Source organism: Carcharhinus amblyrhynchos, chromosome 6 (assembly GCF_965287045.1).
Source record: "Carcharhinus amblyrhynchos chromosome 6, sCarAmb.v2.hapA, whole genome shotgun sequence".
Taxonomy (NCBI): domain Eukaryota; kingdom Metazoa; phylum Chordata; class Chondrichthyes; order Carcharhiniformes; family Carcharhinidae; genus Carcharhinus; species Carcharhinus amblyrhynchos.
In genome coordinates this window covers 99447840-99467671 of record NC_137329.1, presented here as the reverse complement: position 1 = coordinate 99467671, position 19832 = coordinate 99447840, and the positions used below count along the sequence as shown (strand labels likewise).

The 19832-nt window shown below is 40.9% G+C and overlaps 1 protein-coding gene across 5 annotated transcripts in view; it reads left to right on the top strand.

Moving 5' to 3' along the window:
- The window catches only part of LOC145344156 (dedicator of cytokinesis protein 4-like), a 410020-nt gene that overhangs the window by 108 nt on the left and 390080 nt on the right, over positions 1-19832 (top strand). The gene's annotated exons all lie outside the window — the stretch shown is intronic.

Below are 19832 nucleotides of genomic sequence, written 5' to 3'. Positions count from 1 at the left end.
TTTTGTGTGTTTGTTTCCCCGTTGCTTCTTTATTTTATCTAAATGTGTTGCATTGCAATGAGTTGATCTAGTGCCAGTGTCGGTGCAGAGAGCAGCAGAGCGGGATGTGGAGGAAAAACAAAGCTTGTGTTGGGGGGGGGCGGTGGTGGTATCTGAGCCGACCACCATAATAATGTTGCCGCTTCAATAACGGTCTGCCTGATAGCAGCTCTCGTCTCTTTCTTTTCCCCTCTCTCCCGTTTTCCTTGTTTGAAAATGCCCTTGCAGAGAGACAGGGAGAAATGTTGGATGTTCCCTTTTGCTTTGTGGTCCCGCTGCCTTTATTTCTCAATTAATGTTGTTTCCCTTTTCTCCCTCACCACCCACCACCACCACCCGACCCCCGCCAAAATATCACCCCGAGTTTTCTTCTCTGCCTTTTTGTTTTGTCTTATCTTCCTTGCTATCTTATGTGTCCAATCTGTCAATCACTGTTTTTGTCTCTTTCCTTTATTAAACTAGCTAAGGGGGGTGGGGGGGAACACAAGAGGTGGCAAATGTCCGTTCTTCTTACATAGCTAGAATATACTGCTACTGAAGTGACATTTTTTTTGATGTTGCTACCCATTTTATATTTGGCCCGAAGGCTCGTAAGCCTTTCACTTGCTCTCTGCAATCTGGGTCCATGGTCAGAGTTGCGTAAAGTTTTGGGACTGATAAACGATACTGTGCTGATCGGTAAACACAGAAGATCTGAAACATTCCTCCCCATTAATTATTAAAAAATAGAACAAACAACCTTCCCAAAGGAAGCGGGCTAATTTGATTTTTAATTTGGCGTAGCAACAAAAGCAGTGCAATCTGCTCTGGATGTTAACGCCGCATCTCAGTAACACAACAAATCGATGTAGGGTTGATATGAAACATGCCCCCCACCCTTTTTTTGGGGGGGGGGGGGAATTAAAAGAAACAAAACCATGTGAAATGAACGGCAGTGTCATTTTAGCAAATATGCACATCTCAATACAAGTTCTATTGACTCCCGTTACAAGTAATATTCAACCCAAGCCCTAAGCCAGAGCGTGCAAGTGCTGCTGGAGAGCTTTACTGGGAAGGTGAAAGGTTTATGTGTCAGGACATTGATCGGGATTTGTTTTTGTGAATGGAGCTCCACAATGAGTCAGGGCTGGTTAATAAGATCGTGCAGATGTCCTTCACGTTATCCAAATGTGCCGGATTGTTAATTCCAGCTACTTAAACGCCGACCTTGTGATCTCTTCAAAAGAAATATTATTACCGGGGCGCATCTGGTTTGGCCTGTCGATCAATAATGATTGAAATTTCCCTCTGCAAGCTGTGCTGCCAATCACTCGCGGGGATTTAAGAATGTAGCGCAGTTTTTTAAAATAATATTTTCATCTCAGGTTCGCCCTCCGTGTGGATTTGGAGCGGGGGAACTGATTTATCTTGTTCAGTGTAAACTCTGCAGGAACATGCAATCTCTGCAATAGCGAGGTCAGGATGTCAATCGATGTTTCCATCATTCCAGAGAGCATGGGAGTGAAAGTTCCTCTGATCTATTGGGTCCAGTCGGCATCAGCAAAACTCTTGTTTTTCGAAGTGTCTTGCCGATGAGCTAGTCGCAGACTTGGTAGTTTAGAGCCAACATTTTCGGTTGTTAGTGGGTACAAGTTTGTTTCATGTCGAGTAAGTTGATTTGGGGAATGAATTGTGTGCGCGTTGTGCGACTGAGAACAATCGTGGGCAGGTTTTCATTCACCGTGAAGCAAATATGGACTGTTTGTGATCTTTCAAACCCAACTGGAGGGATCAACTTGAATGAATTAATTTCTCTTGCATGCTATTTATCTCTCATCCCTTTTTAATAAACTGGAGACTGGCTACAATACAAATAGACGAACCATCTGCAACATTCATTGTAACAAAGCTTGTCACTTTAAAAAGATCGCCTGTGACAAGCCAGTGAAAGATAACTTGCCAACTTTATGCATTCGGTTCTTTCCGGCTCCACAACTATCAATTCTGACGTTTTAAAGTTTGTTTATTTGTTAGTCACAAGTAGGCTTACATTAACACTGCAATGAAGTTAGTTGAAATTCCCCTAACTGTGATACTGGTTAACTGTGATAGACTGGTAATGGAACCAGTGCAGAAGTTTTGAGTTTTTCAGACAATCACCTTTCAGGATTCAATTGTGCAATCTATCCCTTCTGCCCAACTTTGATATTAACCTCAGAAATAATGTGAGTACAACCACTGAGGCTGTCCTTGTGGAAGTTCTGACCAATTAGAATTGCTCCAGGATATAGAAGCAAGGAATTACTGTGAATGCTGAAATCTGGAACAAAAACAGAAAATGCTGGAAAATCTCAGCAGGTCTGACAGCATCTGTGGAGAGAGAATAGAGTTAACGTTTGAAACATTGGCTCAGATCTCCCTCTCCACGAATGCTACGACGGGGAGATGCCGGCAGTGGGCACAGTAAGAAGTCTCAACACCAGGTTGAAGTCCAACTTCCAACTGGTGTTGTGACACTTCTCACTGTGTCCCCAGATGCTGTCAGACCTGCTGAGATTTTCCAGCATCTTCTCTTTGTGTAGAAGCAGCATGGTGCCTAGCCATGATTTTTGGTGTTTAGGTAATCAATACTTAACACATTTCAGCAATGATTCTTTGAAGAGCTTGCGTGCCCAAAAGGTGTTTTTTTTTTAATTCTCGGAAGAATGCACATGCTGGAAATGTGAAAACACTTGGCAGGTCAGTCAGCATCTGTGGGGAGAACAGTGGAGTCTATTTCAAGTGTTCAGCCTGTTCATTCCAACTGTTCCGCTCTGCTCTTACCTCCTGGCGGTTGCTGCCTGACAACGTTGAGTGTTTCCAGTATTTTCTGATTAAAAATTTACTGGCCAGACACACAGCTCTTTTTATGTGCCTCAGCACATAGTGGGGCCTGCAACCTGCGGCAAAATCTGGATGTTGTTGGCAACGAATAGCATCTTGCAACAAATGTTCTTATAACCAAGTACTTTTTAAAAAAAAAATCCTGCTGTAAAATGGGGAAAGCAGGGAGAAGGCGAAGAGGAACTAGTTTAAGGCCAGCAGAAATGATATGAATTCAATCAGGAAATTTTTTTGACCTCCCCTCTCCTGGATTTAATTTTCTGTGACAAAAAAGCAGTTATAAGCCCCATGGCACAGCAGAGCAAACATTGCGGGTGTTTAGTGCTAAAATTAAAATCGATCTGTTGTAGGGTGGAGGGGAACCCCTTGAGATAAAGTTGCCAATAATCCGGATTAATTTTGAAATTGTTCGGGCAATATCATTTGTGATTGCGTGGAGATGACAATGAGGCAGTTTCTGAACTGGGCCAGTCACCACAGCAGTTTGATATCTGAATGTCAACTTGAAACTCTGTCCCCATGAATCTTTTGAAGCCAGAAATTAAACACAGTGAGCACCAGTGTTAGTCACTTTATTGATTGGATATACTGAACTAAGGGCAAAGTTTTTGGGCACAGATTATCTCTCAACATGTTTGAATAAAACGAACTGCTGATTGCCAGAAATATTTTGTACCAGGGTTTGCAAATTAATGGACTCGAATGGCAGTGCCTCTAATCTAGTAGCTTGGTCAAGAGCAGTACATCTGCCAAATGCAGTATTTACATGCGTTTATGGAAGATGTATATCTGTATATCAGATCTATGGAATGTTAGGATCCCCTTAAGCCACATTTGCATTTTACGATGTAGATTGTAAATCTCTGGAAAGTTCACCTATGTTGATAATATTTACAATGTGATTTACTCCTTTGTAAAACTGTTGTTTCAGAACTTGATACGATTATTAGCACTGGCCTCGGATTATGCAAGTGAAAAACATCTATTCTTCCTGTCACATGATATGCAATATCTTGGACAAATGTCAATCATACTGAACATACTTAGCAATGGTAACTCTTGATGGACTGAAACAAACGGGTTTGTACATTTGAAATGTATATTCAAGGCTATTGTAAACTTTATGCTCAGATTAAATTAAAACCCATGATTGATATCAATAATCACTTGTTCCGTCTCTACAAAGTAAATCAGATGGACCTCATTGGGGTGATTTTACACGATGCTGTAACTATTTAGCAACTGGAATTCCTGCATTTTAAAATATTCTTTTGTTCCATCATTCTATTTTAATACGTTTTAGGCTTGCAAATTGAATTCTTCACACCTCACCATCATGTTGAAATTAGTATGGTCCTGCAAGTGTATGCCAGGACCACAACCAATGGTCATGATGTCTGTATAACTCTTTTTAGGGGGATCATGGAAGTAATTCTTTGTCAAATAGTTTACTTTTACTGGCACTGCAATACTGCATGAAGATTGCCACAATTCTAATAACAATATTTTTATTGTTTGATCTCAATTCTATTGATCTTGCACATCTTAAGGACCATATAGTAAATATACTGCTGATTATATCCCACCATGGAATATAGTTACAGCACAGAAGCGGAACACTTGATGCTTTGTGTCCATGCTGGTTCACTGAGATCAGCTCAGTGAGTCCCTCTTTCCCAGCCGTTTCCCTGCAACCGGCATTTTATTTATCTTAGCTAATTATTCAGTTCCCTTTTGGATTAACCCTATTTCCACTTGACACTCTCATCCTGAGAGGTTTCCTTTTCTTCCTCCCTGCCACACCGCCCCCCCCTTCTCTGTCCAATAAAAAATACACACGCTCTATGAAAAGAATGGTTAAAAAAAAATTGCAAATGGAGGAAAGAATGTAGCTCCCCAGATTCTGAGGTACTAATCTTGAGAATTATTTTGATCCATTTCTCTCTTCAACATGGGGGCACATTTATTTTTGTTTTCAATCTTCTCCTCTCCCAAGTTGCTGTTCCAACTCTTCCAATCACAGATTCCCTCCCTCCTGCTGCTCCTCCCATCATAGATTCTGCCTCTGGAGGAGCAACATGAGCGGGAAGTAGGGAGCCTGTGATTGGAGGAGCTGGAGCAGTTGCGTGGGTGGGACAGAATCTGTGACTGGAGGAATAGTTCCTCTCGGATTCTGTCTTCCACATACTTGCTGCTCCTCCAGTTAAACTTTGCATGCTTTCCTGCTTTCAACAAGATGCTTGCAATTGTTCAGCTCCAGACTGTGGAGGAGTCATAACATGAAGTAATATTGTATGGAGGTGACCTTTCTTGAATGCCTTGCCTCTGTGTTTGTTTTCCTGTGGGCTACTTGTGAATTAGTTGAGGGTTTATTTACTGTGCAAGACACAAGGCAACAATTGTTCAAAATAGATTAGGTAAACACATTGTGGGTTCATTTATTAATAGTAGGTACAGCAAAATGGTTATACATCAGTATGAATCTTAAAGACATCAGAGCTGTGTATGTGCTCTGCTGAAAGGAAAAGTGAAACTAAGACAGCATCACATAACACAATTTCCTTCTCATGATGTCATGCCAGTATCCCTTAAAAGCATATTACATGATTATCCATGTAACTGAAGTTCCTCATTCCTAGAAACATGGATGTAAATCTTTTCTGCACCCTCTAGAAAGCCTTCACATCCTTTCTGTAACATAGCACCCAGAACTGGACTGGATATTTCAACTCAAGCCAAATTGCTGCTTTATAAGCGTTCCCCATAACTGGCTTCCTTTTGTACTTTATGCCTCTATTTATAAATTCTGTCAGGCCTCTGTCCAATTCCATCAGCCTGCCTTCACCAACCTCATTCACAATGCTTCCACATTTTGTGTCATCAGCACATTTTGAAACCATGCCTGACATAAGTCATTAATACAGGTCAATAAAAGCAGCGATCTGAGTTCCGATCCCTGGGGAGCCCCAGTGTTATACCTTCCTCCAGGCTGGAAAACAGCCATTCACCACTACTGTTTCCTGTCACGCTACCAGTGTCCCTTTTAATTCATAGGCTTCAACTTTGCTGACCGGTTTTTTTATCAACTGCCTTTGGAAATCCGTATCATCATGTCAACTACATTAGCCTCATTAACTTTCTGTTACCTCACTACAAATCTCATTCAAGTTAGTTGAATGCATTTAACAAATCTGTGCTGACTTTCCTTATTAATCCACATTTGTCCAAGTGACTATTTTGTCTCAGACTATCCTTTCAAAAAAAACATCCCACCACAAAGGTTAAACTGACTAGCCTGTAGTTGCTGGAATCATCCTAAAAGCCTTTTTTGAACAAGGCTGTAACATTTGCAAATCTCCTGTCATTTGGAACCATCCTTGAATCTTAGGAGGACGGGAAGATGCCAGTGCCTTTGCAAATTTTCATCTTTACACTACTGTACTCTATATCCTCTACATCCCATTCGTTCATAGTGATTTATCAACGAATCCCTCTAAAATCTTCTGTTCATCAATTTATTTTGCCTACCAATCTCTCAGCTACCTCCTCTTTCACTGTGTCTTCTGTTGCATCTTTTCCCTTGGTAAATACAGATGCAAAATTAGTTCCTCAGCCATGCCCTCGCCCCCATGTGTAATCCATTGTTTGGTCCCCAGTTGGCTTGAGCCCTCGGTTAAATATCCTTTCATTGTCTCTATGCCTACAGAAGACTTTTGGATTTTCTTTCATGTTAGCTGCCAGTCTCTGTTGATTTTGCAGTTTTTAAACAAAAAATTAATTATTCCAACACTTCCTTAGCTACCCTCCAATCTCTACCTTCTGTAAACTTGTGGTGATTCAAAATTGCTGCCTGTGTCCCTACTTGTACCAAGTTCTATTCACCACTTGTTATGATGCATGAGCTTCCAGTTCAGCAATGCCTTGATGTTAAATTTCTCAGTTTTGTTTTCATATCCCACCCATGGCCTTTCCCCTTTTTTTGTAATCTCCTCCATCCCAAGAACACTAGATAACTGTACTACTTCAATTCAAGCATTTCGAGATTTTAATCACACACCCATTGACAGCCATGTTTTTAGCTGACTTGTACCTAAGTTCTGGAATTCCCTCCTTAAATCTCTCTTCTTCTCTCATCTTAAGATGCTGTTTAACATACCCATTTTACCAAGCTTATGACCAACAGCTCTAACATCTATTTCTGTGGCTTGTAGTCATATTTTGTTAAGGGCTCTTTGGGAAGTTTTACTCTATTAAGATGCTATATAAATACAAGTGCACTTAGATTTGGAGTACATTGCTCCATCGTGCATTGGTGGTAGAGAGAGTGAACGTTTAAGGTGGTGATGACAATCAAATCAAAACCTGGATGGCATTGAGCTCCTTGAGTGGTGTTGGAGGTGCACTCATCCAGACAAATGGAGAGTATTCTATAATATCCCTGGCTTAGAGCATTGCAGATAGAAGACAAACTTTAAGGAGTCAGAACATGACTCACCACAGAATTCCCAGCCTCTGATCTGCTCTTAAACACTGGCCCAGTTCAGTTTCTGGTCAACAGTAACCCCCAGGATGTTGATGGTGGGGATTCAGTGAAGCTAATGCCATATATTGCCAAGTGGAGATGGTTGGATTCTTTCTTGTTGGAAATGGGCATTGTTTGGCATTTTGGCATAAACATTGCCACTTAACCACTGATTAGCCCAAGCTTGAAAATTGTTCAGGTCTTGCTGCATATGGACATAGGTGGCTTCATATTTGAAGAGTCGCAAATGGTTTTGCAATTGTCAACAAATATTCTCAATTCTGACCTTGTGATGGAGGGAAAGCATTGATGAAGCAGGTGAAGCTGGTTGGCCTGGGACACCGTCCTGAGGAACTCCTGCAGTGATGCCCTTGGACTGAAATAATTTCCTCTAACAATCATAACAATTTTCCATTGTGCTAGGTCTGACTCTAACTATTGATTCCCATTGATTTTAGTTTTGCTTGGGCTCCTTGATGTCACACACAGTCAAATGCTGCCTTGATATCAAAGGCAGTCACTCTCACCTCACAACTTGAGTTTGACTGTTTCATCCATTTTGGATCAAGGATGCAATGAGCCCTAGCAGAATCCAGCTAGGTGTCAGTAAGCAGGTTGGAGCTGTCTAAGTGTCGCTTGCACAGTTGATGACACCTTCCATCACTTTTTTGTCTTCATTCATGGGATGTGGGCATTGCTGGCTGGGCCAGCATTTATTGTCCATCAAGAATTGCCCTCCAGAGGACATTTGAGAGTCAACTACATTGCTGTGGATTTGTGTCATGTGTAGGCCAGACCAAGTATGAATGGCAGATTTCCTTCCCTAAAAGAGATTAGTGCAGCAAATGGGTTTTTATGACAATTGGCAGTGGTTTCATGGTCATCATTAGACATCTTAATTCCAGATTTGTATTGAAATTTCACCATCTGCTGTGATAGGATTCAAACCCTGGTCACTAGATCTTGTACGGTGTCTCTGAATTACTTTGCTGATTGAGAGTAGATTGAGTGGGCGATAATTTGCCGGATGGGATTTGTTCTGCTTATGTGTACTGTACGAATCTGGGTAATCTTCCACATGGCTGAAGCTGATGTGTTGTAGCTGTAGTGGAAGAGCTTCGCTGGGGAGGTGGCCACTTCTGGAGCAGAAGTCTTCAGTATTATTGCCGGAATGTTATCAGGACCCATAGCCATTGTAGTATCTGATGCCTTGAGATATGCATGATATTATACGGAGTGAATTCATGGAATCACAGAAACCCTATGGTGTAGAGCAGGCTATTCAGCCCATTGAGTCTGCACCGACTCTCTGATGGAGTATCCCACCCAGACCCAATCCCTGTAGCTCCATGTATATGTCTCCCTAATCTACACATCCTCGGACACTAAGGGGCAGCTTATCATGACTGATCTGCCTAACTTCCACATCTTTGGATGTGGGAGGAAACCGGAGCACTCGGAGAAAATCCACACAGACACGGAGAATGTGCAGACTCTGCACAGACAGTGACCCAAGCTGGGGGTGACATTAACAGTGCTGGTTTACTTCCCGTTCCAGTTGAGGTAGACTGGGACTTACCACCTTGCCCAAACTCTGAAAGCAGAAGGCAAAGACAAACCACGCACAAAATCTATCTAGAAAATGGCTCTGGATGAACTGGTCCCTAGTGCTGTGAGGCAGCAGTGCTAACCACTGTGCCACCGTGCAGCCAAATTGAATTCATTAAGACTGGCGTCGGTGATGTGACCACTGGAGGTGGTCTAAATGGATCAGCTGATGTAACATAATAACTATAATTGAGCTGTAATTTTGGATGTTGGCATTGTTGGTGTTGTATCAAATCCCTTTAGTCCCTTAGTGTCCAAGGATGCGTCGATTAGGGAGATATATACATGGGGTTACAGGGATGTGACTTCATTGAGCACTGCACACACATTGACACTGACTAGTAATTGTATTTCTGTCAGACTAGACACACTGCTATTAACATGGGTCTGTTTCCCAATTCATTGTGCTGCAAGGAGCTAGCAATATGTTAAGTCTTGCATTTACAAGTCAAGAATCTCTGAATCACTAATGTTGACAACTTATTCCGCTGGTAAACATGTAGCATTGGCCATAATGAGCCAGAAAATGTGCTTCTTATATTGACCCAAGTGTGATATGCATTATGAGAAAGTAAAGTGTCCTTGTGTCTCACTGCAGTAGTCTTATAAACTCTTAACTAAGTGACTTTTAATGTTCCTTTGTTATCCCTGTTTATTTTGAATTTTGTTTCAATAATCATTCTTTGTGGAAATAGCTGGGAGCAGTTATTGAGATGGACAACATAAGGGGACTTACAGTTTCTTGAAGCATTTCAGGTTACTAATATTTTCAACTGTGTTTGTTAATATAGTTCATCACTGAGCTCCTAGAAGTTTTTTTGCATAATTGATAAACTGTTTTTATTCATTTGATATATTGCTTTTGTTTTCCCCAATTGTTGCTTAAACAATGTTGAACTGTCTATCTTATTTTTGTTTATGGAATCTCACTGAGCGCAAATTAGTTTCTTTATATTTATGCAGTGACTAAGTTTCAGAAGTAACGTTGTTATCCTTCGGGGCATCTTAAGGACATGCAAGGCACTATATAAATGCAAACTAATTTGTTCTTTGTGAAACAAGATTTAATGTTGCAAGATTGATGATGTTGTTTGATAAATTAACAATTTGCTCTAAAGGATTTGATTTGCCAGACTAGGTGTTAACTAGGTTTAATATTAAGAAGGCCATTATCTTGTGAAGAATGAGCCATTTGATCATTATATTGATTTGGTAGTTCACTAGGAGAAGGAAGGATGAACAGGTATATTTTCACACTAATGTATTAGGAAGCATTTCTTAATGTTTGAATGTCAATAGTGAGGAATGCTTTAGTTTGTTTAGAATGGAGCCATTAGGGCCATTACTAAGGATATTACAAAGAATTGAATTAAAGTTAAGATTTTTCCTTTTTACATGTTTACAATATTAGTAATTTGGATATTGTATGTTTTGAGCATTCAGCTTGTTGTAACGTTGTCTATTGTGAGGTGAGGTGCAATGTATCAAGTTGGGAATGATAGATTCTGTAAGCTACACATAAAAAGCGGATGCAAAAAAAACTACATAAGTAGTTCATTTCATTCAAGCGAAATCCAACTAAAATAAAGGCTACACCAAATGTAATTTTGGAACCATAATTCAGTTAGTAATTTTAGTTTGAAGTATGCTAATTGTAGTTGAGTTGAAGAAGATGAATATTATATGGGAAGACTGGAGAAAGTTGCATGCAATTCAATCCATTTTGGAAAGGCTGGAGTAAGTTATCATGGTGTCCTTTCGAGTGAGATATTGTCATTCAGTCAACAACACTTAAAATACTGTAGTTAAGGAAAGGCATGTAAATATATGCATTCACATTTGCTTTTGTTAAATTACCAACATTAATGAAATGGTGATGGTATCTGGAAGTATGTTGTTCAGTTCTACTTCTCTGTTGTGTGGTTCCATTCACTTCTGTATGTTAGCTCAACTTCTTGTGGGAAATCCAGTCTTGAGCTTTGATTTGCAAAGTTTTTATTTCGCCAATTGCGGTCAATTTTTTAGCCTTGAGCAAAAAAGCAAATTACTGAGTATTACAAAGATTCTCTCAGATTTGTTGGTAACATTTCTTTTATATTGAAGAATGGTCAAATTATTTGGGTTATATTTTGCAATACTTGTATTAATGTAGGCAATGCACTTCAACACCAAGTTAATACTTGGAGTCATTTAAAAAGCATGATGAATCTAAAATAGTGTTGCTGATAGTAGTTCCTATATTGAAGACATACCAGGAAAAGCAAAAATAGTAGGGCAACAGCTGCAGCAGTACATTAATGCAACATCTAACTTGCATAGAATTTCATTTTGTACTCCTTAGATGAAGGTGAAATAGGTAGCTGATGAAGTTCTCTTTTAACAAAAAATCATATTACATCTGGAGAAGAAGTGGATTTGTGGTAGGATTATAAAACTCCCTGATATCACAATATACGGTACCTGTTAGCTCAGTGGTTAGGTGGTTAGTGTGTGTTTCAGAATGAAATTTATAGTGCTGTTTTACTTCCTGTTCCAGTTGAGGTACACTGGGACTTACCACCTTGCCCAGGTTTGTCTTTGCCTTCTGCTTTCAGAGTTTGCCCAACGTCTGAAAGCAGAAGGCAAAGACAAACCACGCACAAAAACTGACTAGAAAATGCTCTGGATGAACTGTCTGCGGGAAAGCCTCTGGGCAGACCTCACATGTCATGTCATCATAGTACCTCATTTTTAAAAAGACAATTTTCTTCCATGGGGCATGCATCAGACCTGAATTGTGGGTATATGTCAGGAGGAATTGATGGAGCAGTGAGAGATGGAAGATCATGAGATAATATATTGTGTGTGCAAAACTGGAATCAACAGCCTGTTTTATAGCTTTCCCAATCTCCAGAAATGGAAGTAAAAATTGGGCGCATTATGAAATGGGCTGCTGACTCACTATTGCCCATTTTACGTCATTGCACAAAATCATGACCTATCTGAATCATTTGGGATGGTAGAATTTTTAGTCTCAATACCAAGATTCTCCTTCATGTAGCTAGAACTGGCAGTTGCACACTGGAATACCAAGATGATGTGTGTTTCAATAGTCTTAGATGGCTGCTCCAAGGTCAGTTGGTGATTTTCATCATTGTGCTTTTGTAGATACAATTCCCCCTGAGTTTGCTTAGATTATGTTTTAGGAAATTGGCACAAATGTTGTCCACATGTCAAATTACATACAATTTGGTACCTATGTTTCAAATGGAACTGAGTTACTGAGGATGCACATCTCTGCACTCTGCTCCAAAAGGTTAAAAAAACTGAGGAGCAAATCTCAATTAAGGGTTTCTTTTCAAATCTCCAAACATATTTCTCTATAATACCAGCAAATTATGCTGTGTAATTACTGATCTGTCAGGCATAAGTTCATAATATTGGACTGAAACAGCTGCTTCTGGGTGTGATTGTTTTAATTTCCTGATTACGCCGTCATCATTTGTGCACTTGTGGTATTCCGATCACCATGACATGTGCCTTTTTGCATCAAGTGCTGCCCACTCATCATCTCCGTCCAAACAAGCTTGTTTAATTTCTTGTATTCCAGCATGTTGAATCAAGATCTCAAACCTTCTTTTCACATTCCTTTGGCTTTGGTGGTGACAGCCTTGGTTTAATCATAGCATTCTTGCCTCAGTTAAGCTCTCCACTGGAGATTTAAACACACAATTGAGGCTGACACTTTGATGCAGTGCTGTCAGACATGTTGCATTCTAGATAAGGTGTTAAATGGTGGCTCCATCTGCTCATGGGCAAATGCAAAAGGTCCATGGCGCATTTTGAAGAAGAGGAGCTCTCCTGGTGTTCTGGTCGACATTAATCCCTCCATCAAAATCACTAAAACATTATCTAGTGATATACATGATTACTTTTTGCAGTTTCTTGATGGGTACGTATTAACTGCCCTTTTCCCCAACATCAACAGTGACAAACTGCTGAGGTGCTTAATCAATTGAAGTACTTTGGGACATGCTGAGGTTGTGAAAGATGCTGTATAAATGCAAGCTCTTTTATTGCTTCTGTCTACATCTGAGTCATCACCTCCATCTGTACATCCTCACACATATTTTACTTTCCCGACAACATATTACCACTCATTCCTGTTCATTCTTTAGTTGCTTTACCCCTAACTTCTGCAAATCTCTTTTAAAAATGTTGCCATTTCCTCCTTTACCTTCAAAATATCTCCTTTAAACATTGTTGCCTTTATATAATTCATTGTTCTCTGTTCTCCAACTCAAATCTTCAAATCATAGGATACACATTCTAAACCTCATTAACCACTTTAAGAAAGACTATTGAAATGCAGTTTGTTGTTGCTGCAGATACCTTGTGAAAGATTGATCACATATAATGCAGTTAAAGCCAAAATATGGAAAGAGAGTGCTTACACTTGTGTAGATACTTATACATCCTCAGGACATTCAAAGCATTTTACATTGAAGCATCACTCACTATTCTATGGAGCAGACAATTTGTGCAGTGTCCCACAAACCCCAATGTGATGATGACCAGACAATCTATTTTAGTGATATCGGCTGAGAATTAAATATTGGCCAAGGCACTAAGGAAAACTCATGGTCCTGTTTGAAACAATGCCATGGATTTTTTAATTCCACCTAAAAGAGCAGATGGAACTATGGTTTAATGTTATGATTTAAAAGATGACAGCACCACTGTACTGTAGTGTCAATGTGAACTTCATCCGAGATAGAACTCAAATCCACAATCTTCTGACTCTGGATTGAGTATTACAAATTGAGCTGTGACTGACATCTTAGCCATACCAGTGCCTATATAGATGTTGCAGCTTATGTATTGGTATGATGTTTATGAAATGTTTGCAGGGAAGGTATAATGTGGAGTAATTTATCAGCCACTAAATCCTTTTTAAGCTGTAAAAAGACAATATTGTTTTCTGTCTCTGAAAACTCAATGAAATTAAAGCTGCCTTTTAGTTGACTCCATTTGCTTAATGGACTTCACTCAAACATCTCTATCATTTGATCGTCGATTTCCTGCTTCTTTTTAAGTCACGTCTACAATTTCATGCAGAGCCCAAATTGCCTTTTTGCTTCTCACTATGCTGAGGCTGCTTAGAATTTTCAGTTAACTTCTGCCTCCTCAAAGATGAAAATGTAGATTAACGGCAACTCCTCAAAATCAGGTCTTTTCAGCACTGCGTAAAGCATTGCTAAACAGGTGAGTTTTAAACTGTTTAGAAGCAACGTACTGTCCTTGTCATCAGAATTCTGCTGTAATAGCAGTCACCTTGCTCTTTTCACAGCTAAAGCTCCTTAGCAGCTATTGAAGATCTGATGTTTTAGATTAAACTGGCACTGTTAAATATCATAGAATCCCTACAATGCAGAAGAAAGCTGTTCGGCTCATTGAGTCTGCACCAATAACAAAACCCACCCAGGCCCTGTAACCCCATGTATTTACCTTGCCAGTCCCCCTCACACGAGGGTCAATTTAGCATGGCCAATGCACCTAACCCGCACATCTTTGGACCAGTTTTCTGAAGTGCATTGATTTGCAGATTTTTAGTCTGTGTGTTATCTCCTAAACCAAACACATTTTGAGTAAACTGATTTGGAAATTTGGGCCAATAGGTTATATAATCCACATGTATGTCATGCCTAGCACATTTCAATATATGGGAATTGGGGAGCTGCACATTATTAGCATTTGAAGATGGTCACCACTTGACAGTATTTGAAATTGATAAGTTTGTTCCAGAAATTGTTACACTGGGGAAATTTGAGAATGAATATGAAAGGGAAATGACAGTGCAGAGATTCTGCAACTTACATTGAATTCCAAGGCCACAGAATGACAGAGGCCCTGTCTATATTCGATGAAATAAAACATGCACAGTAGCTCCAATTAAGAATTCCCTTATACTGTACCAGCAGTTCACTCCAAGTAATAAAGTTTACTTATTAAAATTAGTCTTCATACTACACTGCAATGAAGTTATTGTGAAAATCGTCTCGTCGCCACACTCTGGCGCCTATTTAGGTACACCTGAGGGAGAATTTGGCACGGCCAGTTCACCTAACTTGCATATTTTTGGACTGTTGGAGGAAAGCAGAGCACCCAAGGAAAACCCATGTAGGCGTGAAGAATGTGCAAATTCCACACAAACAGTGACCCAAGCCGGGATTCAACCCAAGTCCCTGGCGCTGTGAGGCAGTAGTGCTAACCACTGTGCCACCGTGCTGCCCCAACAAGTGAGGGCTCGTCCGGAATGTCCACTGATCAGGTGTTTACACTGAAGCTTTATGAAAGAACAATTTTATTTCAGTTGCATTGCAGTAACAAGTTTTCTCTTGATGTCTTGCTTTAGCAATTTTTCCTTGTGCCTTCATTTTTTCGCAGTAATTCTTATCCTGAGGTTAGGAAGATTGCGGTGATAATATTTTACATGGGCATTACCAGATTCCTGGAAGTAGCAAATCTGCAATGTGGTAATCAGGCTCTTTGTGGCACATCTTTTGTCTAACTGCTTGAACCACAGTGAACTTATGCTAACTCCTGGAACAGTTTCAACAAGACATCATAATTAGACATTGTTGGATACTACGCTGTCATCCAAATTGAAGTGCTAACTAAAATATTTCTGGAAAAAAAACACAGCAACAAATAATTTAAAATCTGCCTGGAAAAAATAGTTTGCAGTGGGAGATTTGATCATATTCATTCTGTCTCGATTCACTTACAATTTTTTTAAAATGGCACACCACGAATCCCCCTAGTCATATTCTGTACCTGACTCGTACTAAGTCCATAGCATTCCAATTATTATTCTTTCACTGGTTACAGTAGCACAAGTTCAACCTATTCGCCAAGTGGGTAAACCTACATTGGAGTATTCCAATGCTGCATGTTTGAAAGGCTTTAAGCCCTTAAGATTGCAAAATCTATTACCATAAGCATTTTTTTGTCTCCCCCTGTGGTGCAAAAAGACAAAAATAATGATTCCCCTTTACTAGCTCAGCCCAAAGCAACCAAAAGGCCTACAAAAGTGCACATTGTTCATTCTAGAACGTGCAAAAATTACCATAGGAGGTTCACTTTAGAATAACTGTTGTTGGCAGTGGTCTATTGAGATAATCTTTGTAACAGGGTGGACCATAGATCATACAAATATTATTCTGACATCTATATTATAGCCTATTCCACTTAACCTAGCTTTGGTGCAATGGTATTGCAAATTAAATACGTTTATTAAATGTCAGACCTTTTGTGGAACTGAATCTAAAGGCTCAGATCAAGCGCACAAGCACTGCTGCAGTGCAATACTGGTTCAACAACATATTGAGGCAATTAGGTAGAACTCTGATCCCTAAGCTTTCAGCTGGATATATTCAGTTCAAAGACATATCAGATTCTGCGCTTTTTGCTCATGCATGGATTTTTTTCATGTTTGAATTCCAATTGACTGTCTCCATTTCCTTCCGTCCATCCCTGCAAAACTCCTTGCTACAAGTTCTTCAATCAAGATTTTTACTCATTGCATCTGTTTCTACCTTTTGGCCCACACAGGATATTTGGTTTAAGGTATGTTGAGGGCCATTCCCATGTGCTAAATTTACATAAAAATTGGAGTAACTCCCGCTGATTCTTTTAGCATTCTTTTTCAGAATAAATCTCCGCAGTCTGAGCACTGCAGAGTGCACAAGGGAGATTCACTCTGAAAATCAGAGGCCAGGGCTTATTCTCGTTGGAAAGGCTGAGGCAGCATAGTGTTGAGTGGGACACTGCATATGCCGATCTGTCAGCACAGAGATCAGCGCGTGCACACTGGCCCTGCATTGCCAGCTTCCTGATCGCTGGTCAGCCCAAATGCTGCCCTACCCACCATTGCTGCCACTCTGAACCCCCAACTCTTCCCCCCCAAATTGCTGGCCTCCCAGGACAGTCCTGATCACCCCCTTCATTCCATCTCCCAGCAATCCTCTGGCAGAGTGGCAGCGGGACCCCCTACCTCCAACAATCTCCCCTGCACCCCCCGCCCCCCCCCCCCCCGCCACCCCGGCACTCGCTGACACCTGAGTGGGGAGTGCTGAGATGCCCCTTAGGCACTGCCAGTTTGCCTCTTGAGCAATGCCCTGAGGGCACACCCTCTACCCTCAACCTGGGGGGGGGTGGAGCGGTGGCCTCTCTTCCCTCCAGCAGGGTTGGTGCCACCTATGCCTTGTTAGTGGTAGTAAACCCATTGGAGTGAACCATTCTTGGCTGGGGGGAGACGCTAGGGAGCCCGGAGACTTCAGGTATGCAAATTGAGATTTCATGGGCAGCATGGTGGCATACTGGTTAGCACTGCTACCTCATAGCGCCACAGACCCGCCACTCTGAATCCCTCAAACCACGCCCCCGGATTGCTGGCCTCCCAGGGTTCACCATTAAAACTTGCTGAGTTTGTTAGTTTTGAAGCATGAGTGAGATTGTATGTTTGCTCATTTCAGAGATCTTACAGTAACACCTGCAATGTTCATTGGTTTCCATTCTGAAGTTCCTAGGATTGGTCTAACATAACCAGCCAGTCGCTCATTCTCCGTTCTCACCAAGGCTTTATCTGCAATGTTAACTCATCTGTTCTTCTCACAAGTGCTGACTGATCTCCTGCGTGTTTCAGCATCCAATCCGTTATCAGGCCTGATTTTTGTTTTTTAGCTGAAAAGCCATCCATTTCTGTCCCTATTTCAACCCTTTGGGTGTATCTTTTCTTGCCTCATCATGTCCCATGTGCTAGAGAATCAGCTTTGAAGATTCTTGCTTTTACTTAAATCCAAACGTGGCTTTGCCTTTCCCTACCTCTACGCTCTCCTCCACTCTGTACTTGTTATTTCCACTTTCCAAGACATTAATCAACCCCAGCCTTCTCTACTTACCAGACACAGTTGGTCTTTCAGCTGCTGTGTCCCAATCTTTAGAATTTCATGTGACAATCTTGCTCCTGCTGGGTGTTCTCCACTATCTCTCTAAACAGTGCAAAATTATCTCCCTATGTTGAGTAACTATCGGTAGCTAGAATTATTATGGAGGATGCAGCAGTAAGATTTTCCAAAAATCAAAGCAGGATCATCCTATCATAAATACATGATCGTTATCCCCTCCTGAATGCACCCATACAAGATCAGTGACTACATAGCAGCATTATGAACTGATCAGGAATGATGTTCTTTCCACTATTAGACTGACTGGCTTTGGTAAATAAGAATTTTCATTTTGCTCATAAGAAACTTCTGAGTGAGGAATGCCATTTTGCCCATCTTATTTTATCCATTGGAGCAAACCCTGAGAAACTGCTGAAAGTTAAAATTACCCCTGCTTAGTGTTGATTAGGTAAGTAGTCTCACAACACCAGGTTAAAGTCCAACAGGTTTACTTGGACACTGCAATCTGCCGGCTCAAAGTGGAAAGGATCTCCAAGCGATCGCGCAGTGCTACCAAATAAACCTGGACTTTAACCTGGTGTTGTGAGATTACTTACTGTGCCTACCCCAGTCCAACGCCAGCAACTCCTCATCATAGTGTTAACTATGCAGATTCTTTTCAAATTCAGCTTGAGTATTTGATCACCGTACATGAAGCGCTGTTCCTGATTTCCAACGTGCAGTACTTGGTCGGCACATGTTTTTTGTGTGGTCCTTTTGTCGTTTCTGGATTGCCTCCTTTAGTTCCATATTTCCACTTATTTTGTGATAAGTCATTCATATAAATCTTTGTTTCCCAATTAAATGACAATGGGTTAGGTTAATTGGCTGTGCTAAATTGCCCCTTGGTGTCAGAAGGATTAACAGGGTAAATATGTGGGGTTACAGGAATAGGGCATAGATGGATTCTTGTCAGAGCAGACTCAATGTACTGTAGGATTTAATGAAATCCAGATAGGAATGAGATGTCGGAGAAGTGCAATTTATATTAAGCCAGAATTGCTTAAAGCCTGAAATTTCTCTCATCCGGTCATTCTGCTGGAAGAATTGTCTACTTTGGCCAGAGATGCACAAGGCCACCTGCAGCCATCTTGCAATAGAAGTCAGCAGCTTCAACCATGCTGCAACCACTGGGGTAGCACTGTGTAAAAGAACAAAAGACTTGCATTTAAACAGCATTTTTCACAGCCACCAGACATCTTGATGAAGTATTTTTGAAGTGTAGTTACTTTTGTAATGCAGGTAATATGGCTGTGAACTTTGCAGACAGCAAACTCCCACAAATAGCAATGTGATAATGACCGACTAACCTGTTGTTCTGATGTTTGCAAAGCAAAATAGGAGGTCACAGCATAGGGGAAAACATATTAGCATGGACAAAGGATTGGTTGGCTAATGGGAAACAGACAGAAAGAATAAATGGGTCATTTTTGAGTTGGCAAGTTCATAGAATCATAGAACCCTACAGTGTAGAAAGAGGTCCTTCAGCCCCATCGAGTCTGCACCGAACACAATCCCACCCAGGCCCTACCCCCATATCCCTATGTATTATACCCACTAATCCCTCTAACTTAGGCATCCCTGGACACTAAGAGGCAATTTCTTAGCGTGGCCAATCAACCTAACCCGCACATCTTTGGGCTGTGGGAGGAAACTGGAGCACCTGGAGGAAACCCATGCAGACATGAGGAGAATGTGCAAACTCCACACAGATAGTGACCCGAGCTGGGAATCGAACCCAGGACCCTGGAGCTGTGAAGCAGCAGTACTAACCACTGTGCTACCATGCCATCCGTAATGAAGTTGTGATTAGT